This window comes from Bombyx mori, chromosome 2, assembly GCF_030269925.1.
Source record: "Bombyx mori chromosome 2, ASM3026992v2".
In the NCBI taxonomy this organism is placed as follows: domain Eukaryota; kingdom Metazoa; phylum Arthropoda; class Insecta; order Lepidoptera; family Bombycidae; genus Bombyx; species Bombyx mori.
The window spans coordinates 772,865-789,845 of record NC_085108.1 but is presented as its reverse complement, the minus strand read 5'-3'; the positions used below and the strand labels follow the sequence as shown (position 1 = coordinate 789,845).

At 38.5% G+C, this 16,981-nt stretch overlaps 1 protein-coding gene across 3 annotated transcripts in view; it reads left to right on the top strand.

The window, feature by feature from the left end:
* The window catches only part of LOC101740962 (zinc finger CCCH domain-containing protein 13), a 69,769-nt gene that overhangs the window by 13,137 nt on the left and 39,651 nt on the right, over positions 1 to 16,981 (top strand). The window contains exon 2 of one of the 3 annotated variants that reach the window (XM_012689412.4): positions 4,235 to 4,525. The exons of the other annotated variants lie outside the window; for them this stretch is intronic. The gene's annotated coding sequence lies outside the window, so the exon portion shown is untranslated. The remainder of the gene's footprint in view (positions 1 to 4,234; positions 4,526 to 16,981) is intronic. 3 annotated transcript variants of the gene reach the window in all.

The following is a 16,981-nucleotide window of genomic DNA, read 5'->3' as shown; positions in this document are numbered from 1 at the left end:
AAAATATATAATCTATTTTTCCATTGTCTGAAGTTAAAGAAGTTTAATTAGTTTTTTTTTATGTTATATAATTATGAGTCACCCTTCGTGCAAAATTTATAATTGTTATTATAGAAAAAAAAAACAATATTTATTTATGTTTTTTGAATATAAATGTTTAACAATTATGATAAAATTTCTGCAATAAATTAGTTAAAATCAATATTTTATATATAAAATATATAAACTATAAGTTTAGATAAAACTCCAGTATTGGGGCGCCTTTTTTTCCGGTGCCCATGAGCGGCATTAAGTCTAAATCCGGCTCTGCATGTAGGGGTTTTTGGACAGCACCGAACCAGCGCCAATCGTGATGTCGTTTGATTCGCTGCAGACACGCGTGGAACTTTAAGACAATGGACGATGCTTTTGGTTTCCGTAATTCGGCGAGGTTTATGTGTTACCTCAAATTCATAATGCCTTAAATACTACTTGATGATGACCGGTTTTTTTATTTAATGATGATAACGCCATCTTGTTGTGTCTTTAAAGCGGTTAGTTGCCCTCAATTAAGAAAAATAGTATTATTATTCGCCAATAGATGTCGGGAAGAGTCGATTATTGAAAACACGAATAAAACAACATTTTCTGAGAATAAATCGTACCTAGATCGATTTATCGCCCCCGAAATCCCCTGTATACTAAATTTTATGAAAATCGATGGAGCCGTTTCCGAGATTCAGATTATATATATATATTAATATACAAGAATTGCTGGAGGTATAAGATTTATTACTCGAAGGGTTCAAACGTTGATTCATAGATTTGATGAGTTTCCAATATTTTTACGCTGTTGCAAGATCTATTAACACTGTTGGCTTGATAAACAACAGTACTATTTATAATTTAGAAGTAAGATAATGGGTAGGTACCACCACCCCGCCTATTTCTGCCGTGAAGCAGTAATGCGTTTCGGTTTGAAGGGTGGGGCAGCCGTTGTAACTATACTTGAGACCTTAGAACTTATATCTCAAGGTGGGTGGCGCATTTACGTTGTAGATATATATGGGCTCCAGTAACCACATAACACCAGGTGGGCTGTGAGCTCGTCAACCCATCAAGACAATTAAAAAAAAAAAGAGTCACGTAGATATCCCAACGCCTTAATTCATCACCAAATCCCCGCCAGCATAAAACAGTGATCAACAATTAATAAATTATATAATTAATGACATATATCCGCAGCGCTCTGAGATATTATATTAATTCTGTCACTTTCTAAGCTGATTTATGCTGTCAATTATTATGTAACGGACATCTCTCGCCGTCATGTTTCACAGTATTGTTTGAAACGCTAATTGGCCATGTCATAAACAATGTCGGCGGCCGTGAAACAAATGCTACCTACTTCTTCTTCTTCTTTAGTTTTTGGCTCCGGTACGGTTTGTGCATTCGCCAGCGGCAAGTGATAAGGTTTTTATAATTCGCCGTTTTAATTATGAATAATAAAAAACACAGGAAATTTAATCAATTGGAATGAAATTAAATGAGAGATGTTAAGGGATGTAATCTCATTAAAATGGTGATCATTTACTGAGACTTTTTCAGTGGACTTTTTGGAGGATCCCGAGAAGCTACGTCCAGCGGCTTTGTTACATTTTCTCACATTTGTGCACTTTCACAGATATTAAACAGTTAATAAACCAGCGTTATTACACATTTAAACTCGAAGAAACACTAAAGAGACAAAATAAAACAAATCACAGAATAAAACTCGCGTTCCCGCCAAAAAGTCCCTTTTTGCCGGGCTTTCCGTGTTTCCATAGATTATACCTGATCTCTGGCGTCAGAAAGCTTTAACAATTTGCCAATACATATCTCGCGAAAAAAATTCATAAAAATTTAGTTTTTCAATTTGTACGGTATTGGAAACCGCAAAATAAAAATAATACAGACTAGCTGACCCAGCAGACTTCGTAGTGCCTCAATCGATAAATAAAGGACCTTATCTTTTGTATAAAATAAACTTAAAACAAACAAAAGGAATCCGTCCGACTGGGGACGCATCAAAGGGCAAACAAAATTGTTATTTTTATTTAATTCCGAGCATTTTCATATTTATCTTCCTTTTAAACCTTCTCTGGACTTCTACAAATAATTCAAGACCAAAATTAGTCAAATCGGTCCAGCTGTTCTCGAGTTTTAGCGAGACTAACGAACAGCAATTCATTTTTATATAATACTAGCTGACCCGGCCAACGTTGTTTTGCCATATTTAAGATTTCTAGAGAATTTCTAGAGTAGAAAAAATAACTTATTGTAAGTGTGTAAGGATGTGGTAAATGAGTGAAAGAGGCATGTAGCGCTGTGAACGATGAGGGAATATAAAAATAACAAAATCTCATTCATGCCTTATTATAACAAAAAAAATATGTCAAAAAAATAATAAATGTCAGAGGTGGACAACTCTTATCAGTTAGGGGTATGAAAAAGAGATAGTAGCCGATTCTCAGACATACTGAACGTGCATATAAAATTTCATAAAAATCGGTCAAACCATTTCAGAGGAGTATGGTAACTAACATTGTGACACGAGAATTTTATATATTAGATATAAATATAGATTACCCAGTAAATATTTTTGAAGCACTTAGTAATAATCACTAAGTTCCACATTTCCTTGCACAATTCGAACTCATTCATGCCTAACCTATTAATTCCTTTACTTAACTATATCTATTTCCTTCCTTAATAATGTTTGTAAGGAAATCTGTGCGTCACGAAACGCACGAACATTTGTTATAGTAATTAGAAATAGTTCGATTTTAGCTTTTCAAGCTCAGTAACATAACGTCGGATGTAGTTGTTTCTCGTACAGTTATTTTTTATTCTCTTGTATTTAGACTAGTACTAGTGGTCCCGCAGTAGGCAGCGGCTTGGCTCTGCTCCTGGCATTGCTGAAGTCCATGGGCGACGGTAACCACTTACCATCAGGTGGGCCGTACGCTCGTCTGCCTACAAAGGCAATAAAAAAAAAAAGTCGGAACTCGACTATAATTAATTGAAATTATAAGTTTCAACATTATTATGGTCCTATTGTTACATATTTCGCCAAGACTACACTATAGGCCGTCTGTTGTAGTGGTAAGTGACATGGTCACTACACAAGGGGGTCGCGGGTTCGAATCCCGCTAAGGGAAGATATTTGTATGAGAAATATAAATGTCTTTTCCAGGGTTATGGATGTATATTTAATATTAAATATAATATGTATGTGTATAATAAAAATCTGACATTTATTTCCGTTATCTGGTACCTGTAACACAAGTTCCTTACGAACTTATCACGGGACCAGTTAACGTGGCGTGATTGTTAGTAAATATATAATAGACAAATACTCGTAATATTAAAGATAAACAACACTAACCTATTCTCAATTTGACTACAGACTAAGCAATAACAAAAGTTTGACAATAAGCAAAGAGTATATGTGTGCGTGTCAAATACATGGTAGTGTGTGTAATGTTTTCTTTATTGATTTAATGTATCTTTTAGGCATTATTTTAAAAAAATATTAGCATTGTGCACTTCTTTTCTATATTCTCTATAAGTGTGGAAATTTTCATGCTCCTCCGTCCGCGCAATTTTCGTAAAAAGAGATACAAAATTTTTGCTTCACGTATTAATATATAGATTATAGATAAAACAATTGTAGATGACTCATTAAAGAAAAAATTGTAAGCATAGATTTTTAAATTAAAAGCAATTTTTTCGTGCGATAATCGATTTGTAATGGACATTATGAAGACTATATAGCACTGGTTATTTATGACTCAGTGATCAGAATGGTGGCATCTACAATACAGCCAGTAATTATTACTCATAGAATTTTTTGTTTTTACTGAATTACCGGATGTCATGCTTTAATCGGAGAAGTCTTTGGGTAAATTCTAAAATTATTTACTAAGTTCATAGCCAGTTCACTCGATACGAATAAACCGGGCGTCTCATCCGTCAGCCCATGGACGATTCCGCGCTGTTAACCCCGCACTACGTTACTCCATTCTAGAAGTTTCCAATAGCCGCCATTTTTTTATTTTTTTTATTTCTTAGTTGGTTGGATGAGCTCACAGCCCACCTGGTGTTTAGTGGTTACTAGAGCCCATAGACATCTACAACGAGATATAAAGTTCTAAGGTCTCAAGTATAGTTACATTTTGTTTTGCATAAAACTAAAAACATCTATTTGTTTCAGGTATAACAAAAACCAATTGGCGTTTGAGAAATAAATGAAAAATATCGATAGCAAAGAGAAGGGTCTCGCCCAAAATCTCCGGGAATTCATTCGAGAGTTTATTTATTTGTATTTAAAATTCGCTTTGTACGCCATCATTGTTTATATAACATTCTCATATTATATTTATTATTTCGGGTGAATCTTTTGTGGCGGGAAAGCGTTTTTTTTGTGTTATGTCGTAACTTTGTTACGAAGACATTAGTGAACAGAAGGCGTTTTGAAGAATATTCTGGACTAACCTTACCACTGGTGAGTTTTGAATGGAATTAAAAAACAAAAAGATGTGTGGTGTCGCGGGACACCGGATAGAAACGAAGCTCCTTATTATATAAATATTAATTTTAAGTTCTATAGGTATAAAGGAAATAAAACTGGAGGTTTCGCAACAACCCACGGTCATTCGGTAACATGCCAACTTATTGTGGTACACTTCATTCACGGTTGTTCGCATAAGAGTTAGTGTATTGCGCAAACGAACGCTCTGAGATCGTGGTCAATGAATGATAAAAAAATATGTTACATTTTGTACGTTATTACAAAGTTAAGTCGTACACTGTGTGCATTACTAATTTGTACGTTATTACAAGGTTAAGTTGTAGACTGTGTGTATTACTAATAAAAATCTTACGTTACGGACGCTTTTTCCCGTTTAGGTTAGGTCGTTCCAAAAAAAAAACATTACAACATAGATATTATTTGACGTCATTGTTATAGTTGTAGTGTTTCGTGGAAACCTGATTCAAGTTAAGTTCATCACAAAAACAATTTTAGCTTTTCATATATAGATTTTAACGAGAAAATTTATACTAATTTATTGATACTAACTCTTGCTACTGCAGTACCGTGAAAAATACTACCCAACCTTTTTTTTTTCGGCAGAATTTCCTAAAATAAATACGCAATTTAAATAAAATGTATAAACTATTCATAATTATTTGGGAGATCATAATAAGGTTTTTTTTTTTTTGCATATTTTCGGGATTTTTTTATTTAATTTTTTTATTGCTAGGTTGTCGGACGAGCTCACAGGCCACCTGGTGTTAACTAGTTAGAACATCTACAACGTAAATGCGCCACCCACCCTGAGATGTAAGTTCTAAGGTCTCAGTATAGTTACAATAGCTCTCCCGCCCTTCAAACCGAAACGCATTACTGCTTCACGGCAGAAATAGGCAGGGCGGTGGTACCTACCCGCGCGGACTCACAAGAGGTCCTACCACCAGTTCACCAGCTCTACTAAAACATACATTAAAAACTAAAAGAAGACAAAGTTAGGCAATCCAGGCGCTTAATAACAGCAATCGACATGATTACTTCAGTGCGCCGCGTAGGGCACCGGTGACCTACATAGCAGTAAGCGTGTTAACACCACATCACATCACCAGCCCACAGTCGTCCACTGCCGGACATAGGCCTCTCCAAATCCACACCACTGAGCCCGGCTTTAGCTCTCCTCAGAAGCTTCGATTCAGGAGGAAGAAAGCAGACCGTCTTGGTGACAAGTCTATCAATCCATCACTCCAGTTCCAATTTCGCCAAGCTACTGATAGCTGAGCTAATAATACTGGCTCTACATCACCTTGTCTATTTATTGGATTTTTTTCTTTCATTACATAGCATATTAGGAGGACGAGCTCACAGTCCGCCTGGTGCTAAGTGGTTACTGGAGCCCATAAACACCTGCAACGTCTTTAGCTCTTCTCATCCACTTCTTGCTGGCCACCGTTCGGAGGTCATCGCACCACCTAGCCAGGCTACGTTACGTTTTCCGCTGCACGGTCTCCGCTCGAGAAACGGTCTGCTCTAGTGATCGTCAATTCTATGGCATATATGGCCAACCCACTGGAGTATTAAGCGAAATTTAAAAAGAGCTCTCGTGAATTTACTAAGGTCCTGTTGCTGTCCATGGACGGATTATCGTTCGCTAATCTAAGCCGTGTGCTGTTAAACATTCGAAAGCAACATTAACTAATCTAATATAACGTAGTAGTGTTAGAACCAGCAGTACCAATAAGTGTTCTCTTGCAGCAGCGACATCCTCAAATCTGATATCAACATGGACATGTTCAGTAAGTCCAGTTATTATTGGGGGTTGACATCGGAAAATCGACATACCTTCTTACTGGTGGTAGGACCTCTTGTGAGTCCGCGCGGGTAGGTACCACCACCCTGCCTATTTCTGCCGTGAAGCAGTAATGCGTTTCGGTTTGAAGGGTGGGGCAGCCGTTGTAACTATACTTGAGACCTAGCAATAAAAAAATAAAAACTTGTAAGTAAAAACCTAGCAATAAAAAAATAAAAACTTGTATTTTGGCATCCTAAAACTATTCTCTTAACTCGCATATAATTGGATGGTCGCAAGTTTTAAAATCAGAGGTCAAAGGTCTAAGTTTTAACGTAGTAATATACTGGGTAGATATGTCGATTTTCCGAGATATTTGGCCTAAAATGATTTGACTACGGTCTTGCAATTGCAAAGTCGTTTGAGCCCATTTAAGATCAGGGTTGATTAGCTAATAAACAGATGCAACGTTTGACTGTTGACTTATGATTTCGTGTGCCGATTGTTGACCGGTCGTAACGTCTTGGCCTAGATACGGCTTACGCAAAGACTCGTAACTGCTTCGCGCTTGTCAATTCGTTACGGGCTAGACAGCGACATTTGAAAAGACGTGTGACTTTTAAAAACGGGTGTTTCTAACAAATTCGTCTAAATCAATAATGTATCTTCCTTTTTTTATTGCTTAGTTGGGTGGACGAGCTCACAGCCCACCTGGTGTTAAGTGGTTACTGGAGCCCAAAGATATCTACGACGTAAATGCGCCACCCACCTTGAGATATAAGTTCTAAGGTCTCAAGTATAGTTTAACGGCTGCCCCACCCTTCAAACCGAAACGCGTTACTGCTTCACGGCAGAAATAGGCAGGGTACATACCCGTGCGGACTCACAAGAGGTCGTACCACCTACCACCAGTCTTCTCCTGGTTGAACTGGATTTAGTACTTTCATGGTTCAATAGCGTCACTAAAACTGCAACTGCTTTTCGAACTGGATTGAAGTTACTGGAGTGACTGCTCCGTCTCAGAATCAGCTCAGTTTCTCGCCGGTTCTTCTCAGCGGGTCGCGATTCCGATCCGGTAGTGGGTGCATTCGCGAAGCAGCTGCCCTTGACTTGTTAGGTCGCCTTTAGAGGTGCTCGGGTAGCTGTTTGAAAATTCCGCCTCTCCTGGCTGAGCCCGTGCTCACCCGTATGTCCTGGTGAAACTGAAAAGGCCTCCGGGCTACCAGCAATCTTTCCTTCATAAAAAAGGCAGGATAGTGGTACATACTTGTGGACCTACAACTCTTGTTTCAATCACGATATGGTATTCAGAAAACGCCTCGCACATACTCCATAGAAGCCCTTACACGCTATTTCTGACACCCTCCGCCGAAAATAGAGTGAGGTTATTTTAGGCAACGCAGCCAAAAACCTATCTATACCAAACTAGGACCCAAAATTCCAGCTGGAGTTGACTCACTGTCCACGTTCGGCAAAAATAACAAGTCGATTTGTGGAAATAAAGTTCTATTTTAGTTTTAGTCCAACAATTAATAACTTTGTAAAAAGTTTTTTTTTTATTGCTTAGATGGGTGGACGATCTCACAGGCCACCTGGTGTTAAGTGGTTATTATCTATGACCAAAGTTCGTGAGTGATGGCTTTCAGAGATAATGTTCCTAAACGTCAAACGTCATTTTGCGTTTTCTTCCGCGGTATATAAATATTGAACCTTACAGCCGGCATCGATGTTGTATACTTTGCACCATCAGCATCCTTTAAATCGGTCCCAACAAGTGGGACAAAAAGACACTCTCAAATATGTTTGCTTGGACAATTACAAAACAAATCGCGACAGCGCTCGATTACGTAAAACAATTGTCATCGCAATCGAGAAATCGATTTAAAATGATTCGATACGACTTTCGTTTTAGACTTGTGGAAAATTCTTGGCTTTGCGATGATTCGAATGGCGTCAGGACGCGTTTTGACGCGGGGACGGTGTGGCCCAATGCTACTGACGTTTGTGCCTATAAGTCAGGTATTGAAGAAAGATGTCAAAACCAGACGTCGTCGGGTCCATTGTGACGAGCTATACCGTTTTTTACCTAGACCGGTCCACGAAATCCCGGTCTACTTGGTGTTGAGTGACTACCGGAGCTACCTCAACGTGAGTTTCGTCATTCACTTCGAGACTTAAGGTCTATTTCTCAATTGTTAAGTAAATACGTAAATTATTATTTCTTTTCTTATTTTACTACACGAAGCTATTTTACAATCTGGGAAATCGTGAAGTACATATTTCATCAGAAAAATTAGCACCCGCCTGCGGGCTTAATCTGTTCAAACACCGACACAGTCGACGAATACACCAGGCGTCTTCTACTCTAGACCAGGACTTCGACTACGCTAACATCCTTGTCATTGTGTCGCACATCTTGAATGTAAGTCCATTGCGAGCTTACTCGTTCTTCAAACAGAATCCTTGGGAGATCACAATACGTAATTCCACTAGGAAATTAATGGTCCAATTTGATGGAGAAACTGTCGATATGCAAAGATTCATATCGACTCATATCGATCGATTCATATCATGTATCTGTCTAGCAAGGTTGCGCACGGTAATTGCTCGGTAGACTGACAGTCTTATGGCAAATCTTATGGCTCTGCACAAATTCATCTTGAAAATGTCATTAGCTCAATTCAGGCTTTCGTTAAACCTCTTCCAGCTGTGATTACCAAGTAAATTTCTGTCTTCCGATAAACAAACCACAATTCAATGGGCATGTGTTATTTTCAATTTATTTATCTTAGATGAATCAGATCACAGCCTGTCGTGTGTTAAGTGGTTACAGGAGCTTATAATCATGAATATGCCACCGTCCACCTCCACGCATAAGACCAAGTCATTTCGTCACATTCTCAAACTCTACCCAATAATTGTTCGATCAATTCAACTAATCATAAAAATCGCCACATTTTATTATACCTTTAAACGAGCAATTCTTGTATATATATATAATCTGAAACTCGGTAACAGCTCCAATGATTTTTATAAAATTTAGTAAACAGGGGATTTCGGGGACGATAAATCGATCTAGCTACGATTTATTTTCAGAAAATGTTGTTTTATTCGTGTTTTCAATAATCAACTTTATCGATAATCAACTTCATGACTCTTCCCGACATCTATTGGCGAATAATAATACTATTTTTCATAAATGAGAACAACTAACCGCTTTAAAGACACAATAACACTAAAGCTATTTCAGCAGATGGCGTTGTTAAGCCACCCGAAGCCAATGAGTGTTTGGTTTAAGGTTAGACCAAGAAAATGGATTGCTTATTTACATTATTTGTCTTTTTAACACACGTGTTCACTTAAAAATGCCTAAACGATCTTGGAATACTTCATCATTTTATCAATATGTCAATTGTATTTAAATATAATTGCGAAAAAACACAATTTATAAAAAATAATAATCGCGCAAAGCTCGGTCATCGTCTAGTGTTATTAAAACTAACTAGAATTCTTAATATTCATTTCGTGCTCTAAATCGTAATTATACACGACCTTGTGCCTTTATTTTCAAGTCAATAACGCAAAATCAATAAAATCATTCTGTCTCGTAAAACTTTAAAAACCGCTTCATCAAAAAAAAAAACCCCGACCAAATTATCGGTTTTGACGCGAAATCTCGTTCCTAGTGTTTCGTTTTCCGATAAAACACCGTTTTTAGAATGTCGCCGTTTATAAAGGTCAGTGGTTGCCACAGACCTCGTTGGGTTGCAGAGGCGGCACTCAAAAACGCAGCGAAATATTTTATTTAAACTGTCGCAATGGTGTTTCGTGTTCGTGAAGCAAAAAATTGTTTTCGAAGACTTTCGTTATCCGTGGACGTGATTTTAGAAGTTTATTTGATTTAGAGGATCCGTGGTCGGGAATCGTACATTGAGCGTTTCATTCTGTGTATATTCAAGCTTCATTACATAGTATAAAACAAAGTCGCTTTCTCTGTCCCTATATCCCTATGTATGATTTCCACGGTGAAGGAATAACATCGTGTAATAAAAATCAAAACCCGCAAAAATTATAATTTGCGTAATTACTGGTGGTAGGGCCTCTTGTGAGTCCACGCGGGTAGGTAACACCGCCCTGCCTATTTCTGCCGTGAAGCAGTAATGCGTTTCGGTTTGAAGGGTGGAGCAGCCGTTGTAACTTACTTGAGACCTTAGAACTTATATCTCAAGGTGGGTGGCGCATTTACGTTGTGGATGTCTATGGGCTCCAGTAACCACTTAACACCAGGTGGGCTGTGAGCTCGTCCACCCATCTAAGAAACAAAAAAAATAAATATGTATGCTTAAATCTTTAAAACTACGCAACGGCTTTTGATGGGGTTTTTTTAATAGATAGAGTGATTGAAGAGGAAGGTTTATATGTATAATAACATCCATTAAATAATGAAGAAATCAATAATAAATTACAGTTTCCGAAGCGAAGCGAGAGCGGGTCGCTAGTAATATAAAATTTCGGGTCGCATAGAAGGCGAGCGTGGCGTGGACAGAACACCAGCCTGATGGTCAGATCTGGTTAAGGAAGCGGCTGGTGGTAGTCTATACCATTGGGTCCATGCCGCCCATGATCGAACACTGTGGAGGAAAGTCACATGGGATCGCGGTCCTCAGCAGTGAGGGAACGATGAAGAATGTAAATATACAAGTTTGGCCTTAAAACCTATGGCTTATGTTACGTCCCAAGAAATATGTCGCACGGTGACCAGTGTTCACAGCAGGACGCATTTCACAAGCACTTTGCTGCCGAAATAAGACGTCATATTTATGTAGGTATTGGATTAACGGGAGTGTGGCTGGTTTTCTTATTAGTACTTGAAGTAAGATAAAGGAAGTGAGTTAGCAAGGGTTGGACAAATTATCATTGTTTCCCGAGGTCTATCGCATCTCCTTCTTCAAACAAAGCTCGTGGAGAGTAACTTATCGCTAGGCAGTGGCTTGGCTCTGTCCCTGGCATTTCTGTCCCCCATGAGCGGCGAGAGCCATTCACCATCAGGTGCACCGTATGCTCATCTTCCTACAAGAGTACAAAGGATTTTCGGTCCCTTAATTTATCTGCAGATTACAAATAAAAAGGAACATTAAGTCCTTAGGGTTACACTAGCGCAATCAAAGATATAGAGCCGATTCACAGGATTGTTTTATAAATTCTGATCATTTATTGATTTATGATTAAATAATTATTATTCACGAGCCTTATTTGGATCCAAATAAGTAGAAAGCTGAAGTGGAGATGGACAGGACATATCTTAAGAGAGAAATACGAGAAATGGACCTGATAATTACTGAGTGGTACCCACGGGATGGCTGTAGAAAAAAAGGTAGATAGCCAAAACGTTGGGAAGATGATATAAAGAGTGTAGCCGTAGCCGGCCCGCATTGGAGTCGAATGGCCAAAAATCGAGAATATTGGCAATCTTTAGACGAGGCCTTTGTCGAGAGACAAGCTGATTTTAAAACCACACCGAACGCCGAACGGAATAATTGATTATAAGTTGCACTTAAATTTATTTATGATTAAGTAATGTATTTAGTTAGTAATTAGTAAGTAAAACAGCAATAAAGGCTTATTATTATTATTATTATATTCACGAGCCAAGTCTACGATTTCTGAAGTCTGATTTACTTGTACAAGTCGACCTTCAACAAATATGCGACGTAAGGTCAAACAAACGTATAGACAATCCGGACGTATAGTTGCTCTGTTCACAGGTATCTATATAATATACCAGCGACCCGCTCTCGCTTCGCTTCGGAAACTGTAATTTATTATTGATTTCTTCACTATTTAATGGATGTTATTATACATATAAACCTTCCTCTTCAATCACTCTATCTATTAAAAAAAACCGCATCAAAATCCGTTGCGTAGTTTTAAAGATTTAAGCATACATAGGGACAGACAGATATAGGGACAGAGAAAGCGACTTTGTTTTATACTATGTAGGGATTGAACTTGTTGCAGCCCGCTAATGATACTAAGCAAACAGACACAAAACTGAACTACCCGTAATCTCTAGTCCTATACTTCATCTTCTTCCTGGTCTACACTCTTGACAGAGTGGTCGTGGTCAGGCATCAGTCGGATCCTGCGATACCGATGCTCTCGCAATGCGACGCCATGTGGCGCGATGTTTCGCAGAGTGAGAGCAATCATTTATGTTGGAGTGAGTCACATATTTGATGAGGTCGGTCCATCGTGTTGGAGATCGTCCGTTAGACCTTTTGCCCTACACTTTCCCTTGCACCACCAACCTTTTTTTTTTCCCTACCTAAGCTGATAGCTTTGAGAGACCATATCAGTGTAACCTTAACTAGTAGGTGAGCTCACGGGGCTCAAACCTGACGACGTTGCTAACACGGACCCTAGCAAGAGCCGTGCTTCGCAGAATCTACCACCGGATCGGAAACGCGACCCACTGATAAGATCCGGCGAGAAACTCAGTGGGCTGTCTCTGAGGGTGCCACCAACCGCTCAATGGAGTCCTCATTACGAGCGATGTACCCGAAGAACTTGAGGATTCGTATTTGGACTGTTGACGATAGTCTCTCCTTGATGTTGAGCTCTTTCAGGATCGAAACGTTGGTACGGTGCGCGGTCCACGTATTTCTAAGAAGACGTCTTCAAAACCACATTTCCAGTACCAATAGTCCTATACAACACTGCTATAAACACAGTCCTCTGCAACTCTATAGTGTTTCGAAGCTATTCTCGTACGCAATCTACATTTCTAACCTCCAGTTCTGTGCTGCATTACTAAAGATACAGTCCTCTGCACGTATACACAGATTCCAAGCTCATCTCGTACACAAACAGACGCAGACCCGACCTCTAGCTGATGTCCAGCTGAGACCGATATCCAACAGTGTGCTTAGTGCGAGTTTTTTACGTTATCGATCGCGTAAAAGTTAACTCAAATTCCTGCGTTTGCCGCTAGGGGCGCTGTTCCAACTGCATACAAATTTGAGTTAACTTTTACGTTATCGAGAACGTTAAAAAACTCGCACTAAGCACACTGAGATACCTACAGCACCAATACAACCAGCTACGTGCTAATACCAAGCTGTTCTCGTATCTCGACACACTCATCAATCACATTATATCACCGTCTTCACAAGGACCTAGACTTATTATATAATAATCAGACAATAACATTACAAAATGTCTTGCAACCTACAATAAGTATTTGCGCAATGTCCAAAGGGGGAAAAGTGACGTTGTTAAAAACACAATGAACCATTGTGTAATTACTTTTCGGGTCAGTTACGTCGGGCTTAAAATACGGTACCAACTTCTGCGGATCGTCAAGTCCCACATACCCCGCGGGCCCCCTAGGCGGGGACCTCGGAGGAGGTTCAGCCCCCACCCTTCAAACCGAAACGCGTTACTGCTTCACGGCAGAAATAGGCGGGGTGGTGGTACCTACCAGTGCGGACTCACAAGACGTCCTACCACCAAATCTACAGCTTAATAATATAAATTCCGGTGTATCTTCCACATAAGTCAAGGCACAGAAAAAACAAATTAGCGGTAAAAAGTCTAAAAAGTACCTGTTCTACAAAAAAATCCCGTTTTTTTAAATTGAATTGACTGAAAAGATAACCTTTTGGAAGTCGGTTAAAAATAGGTTTAATTCCGACTATAACACGAGCGAAACCCCAAGCAAAACTATTATAAAATTTTATTATACATAGGTATACTTACCTAATATATTTTTTTGTCAATCTGTAATTTGATTAGCGTAAGAAAACAAATAAGAGTTATGTAGGTAAATGTGTCAAATAGATACGTAATAATTCACACGTCGTCTTGTATAACATTTTTGTGTTTATTTTAGTTAAAATAAGATACAATTCCACGATGAAGGAATAGTGTGGTGTAACAAAAATCAAACCCTTTTTTTTTATTGCTTAGACGGGGATGGACGAGCTCACAGCCACCTGGTGTTAAGTGATTACTGGAGCCCATAGACATCTACAACGTAAATGCGCCACTAACCTTGAGATATAAGTTCTAAGGTCACAGTATAGTTACAACGGCTGCCCCATCCTTCAAACCGAAACGCATTACTGCTTCACGGTAAAAATAGGCAAGGCGGTAAGTACCTACCCGTGCGCACTCACAAGAGGTCCTACCACCAGTAAGAAATGAGAGTAAGAAAGAATCCAAAACCCGCGATAATTGTAATTTGCGTAATTACTAAATGATCGGGAGACGGGCCTAATTTCTCGAGGTGCGTGGCGGCATTGACGTGGTGATCTCAATGGACTCCAGTAGCTGCTTAACTTAACATTAGATGTGCTGTGAGCTAGGTCACCTATCTACGCAATAAAAAAACATCTGTTCTCTTTTATAGAAACACTAGCGACCAGCCCTCGCTTCGCTTCGGAAACATTAAAACACACATGAAACCAAAAAAAAAATCAAAAAAAAATTAAAAAAAGTAAGTAGCCTATGTTCATCAGGGACAATGTCGGCTTCTAATGGAAAAATAATTTTTCAAATCGGTCCAGTAGTTTCGGAGCCTATTCGAAACAAACAAACAAACAAATCTTTCCTCTTTATAATATTAGTATAGATATAGATGTATGGCTTACGCCAGAATTTCCTCAAATTAAATAGTATGAAATGGCTTACTCGTCTATTATTATTACCTTTTTTATATGTAAGTAAATTAAGTTCGTTCAATTTGGCATTTAGAAATGTACCTATGTCGGCGCACTGTCGCCATTTACCTAACTAAAAATAGTTAAATTTAACTGTTTCCATAATCTTACGTATGCCAACAACTGTTTGAGACGGTATTCAAGAGGACCTTAGAACTTATATCTCGAGGTGGGTGGCGCATTAACGTTGTAGATGTCGATGGGCTCCAGTAAAAAAAAAACAAAATGTGTGCAATTCACACGTGGTAGAAGTGAAACCTTCCAAAATTAAAATACAATTATCCTAAACGTCTTAAGTATATGTAAAATTTTGTCATTAGTAAATAATTGTAAGGTAGCGCCCTCTGTGAATTGATATTTTAATTTCACGTATAATCCTAAATTAACAAGAGCTTTCATACACACGTTAGTATTAAAAAATCTCACAGATGGCGCTGTATTAAATAGTATGTATATTTCTGTCTCATTCTTTGCTGGCTTCATCCTACACATTTTTGTATTTGTGTCTCTTACCTGTCGTTTTTTCCGTTGCATCCGGTTTGAAATCACAACGATTCTAAAGAAGTTTTCGCTTCAAAATGCATATATATATTTTTGTTTTTCTATTACTTAGATGGATGGACGACTTCACAGCCCACCTGGTGTTAAGTGGTTACTGGAGCCCATAGACATCTACAACGTAAATGCGCCACGTGCGCAACGTAAATGCGTAAATGCATATGTGGAGAATAAGCTCCCAGACTTGAGCAAACATACCCGTGTGCTTAGTGCAAAGCTTAGTGCAAAGCTTAGTGCAAGTTTCCCTACGTTTGCCGCTAGGGGCGCTGTTCAACTCCATACAGATTTGAGTTAACTTTTACGCTATCGAAAACGTTAAAGCACTCGCACCAAGCAAAAAGTTCATCGCACGAATGTTTGCCTGATCTGGTAATCGAACCCACGTCCCTAGGTGTGACAGTCAGAGGCGCTAACTATTGCACGACCGAGTCAGTCCTAAATTAGGGCCGAATGACTGTGCGTGATCTGTTCTCAATTATTTATTTATAAATAATTTACGTCCGTCTGGTGTAGTGGTAAGTGACATGGTCACTACACTAGGGGGTCGCGGGTTCGAATCCCGCCAAGGGAAGATATTTGTATGATAAATATAAATGTCTTTTCCAGGGTTATGGATGTATATTAAATATATGTATGTGTATAATAAAAATCTTACATTTATTTCCGTTATCTGGTACCTGTAACACAAGTTCTTTACGAACTTATCACGGGACCAGTTAACGTGGCGTGATTGTTAGTAAACTATTTATCTATTTAAATGAAAACAAACTTCATTATTGAATCAAACATGTCTTCCAGTTTTTAAACTCCCTAGTTTTTATTTATTTATTATATTGCATAGATGGGTGGACGAGCTCACAGCCCACCTGGTGTTAAGTGGTTACGGGAGCCCATAGAAATCTACAACGTAAATGCGCCACCCACCTTGAGATATAAGTTCTAAGGTCTCAGTATAGTTAAAATTCTTAAAATTTCCATATTTTTTTTTTGTAAATTTTTAAATAAGTAGTTTATGTATTGATTTATAAATGTGAGATATAAAAAATAATAATTACCGAATCGAAAATCACCTCTTTTTTCATGGTCGATTAAGGAGAGATATACAAATCCTTCAACATTTACTCACAGCTAAGGTCGCCAAGAGAATGTCGGCGAGTCGCTCTGGCCGCCTCTAAATCTTGTTATGCACATAAATTAATTATAAATCGATATCTTTCGTTCGTCAAGAAGCGAGGTCGAAATATCGATTTGTTATGATACCCTCTGGTTCCTAGGTTTGCTTCCATCATCACCTTTCCCGAATAGCATCAGCACTTATATAATCTATATATTAATACGTGAAGCAAAAAGTTTGTAACCATTTTT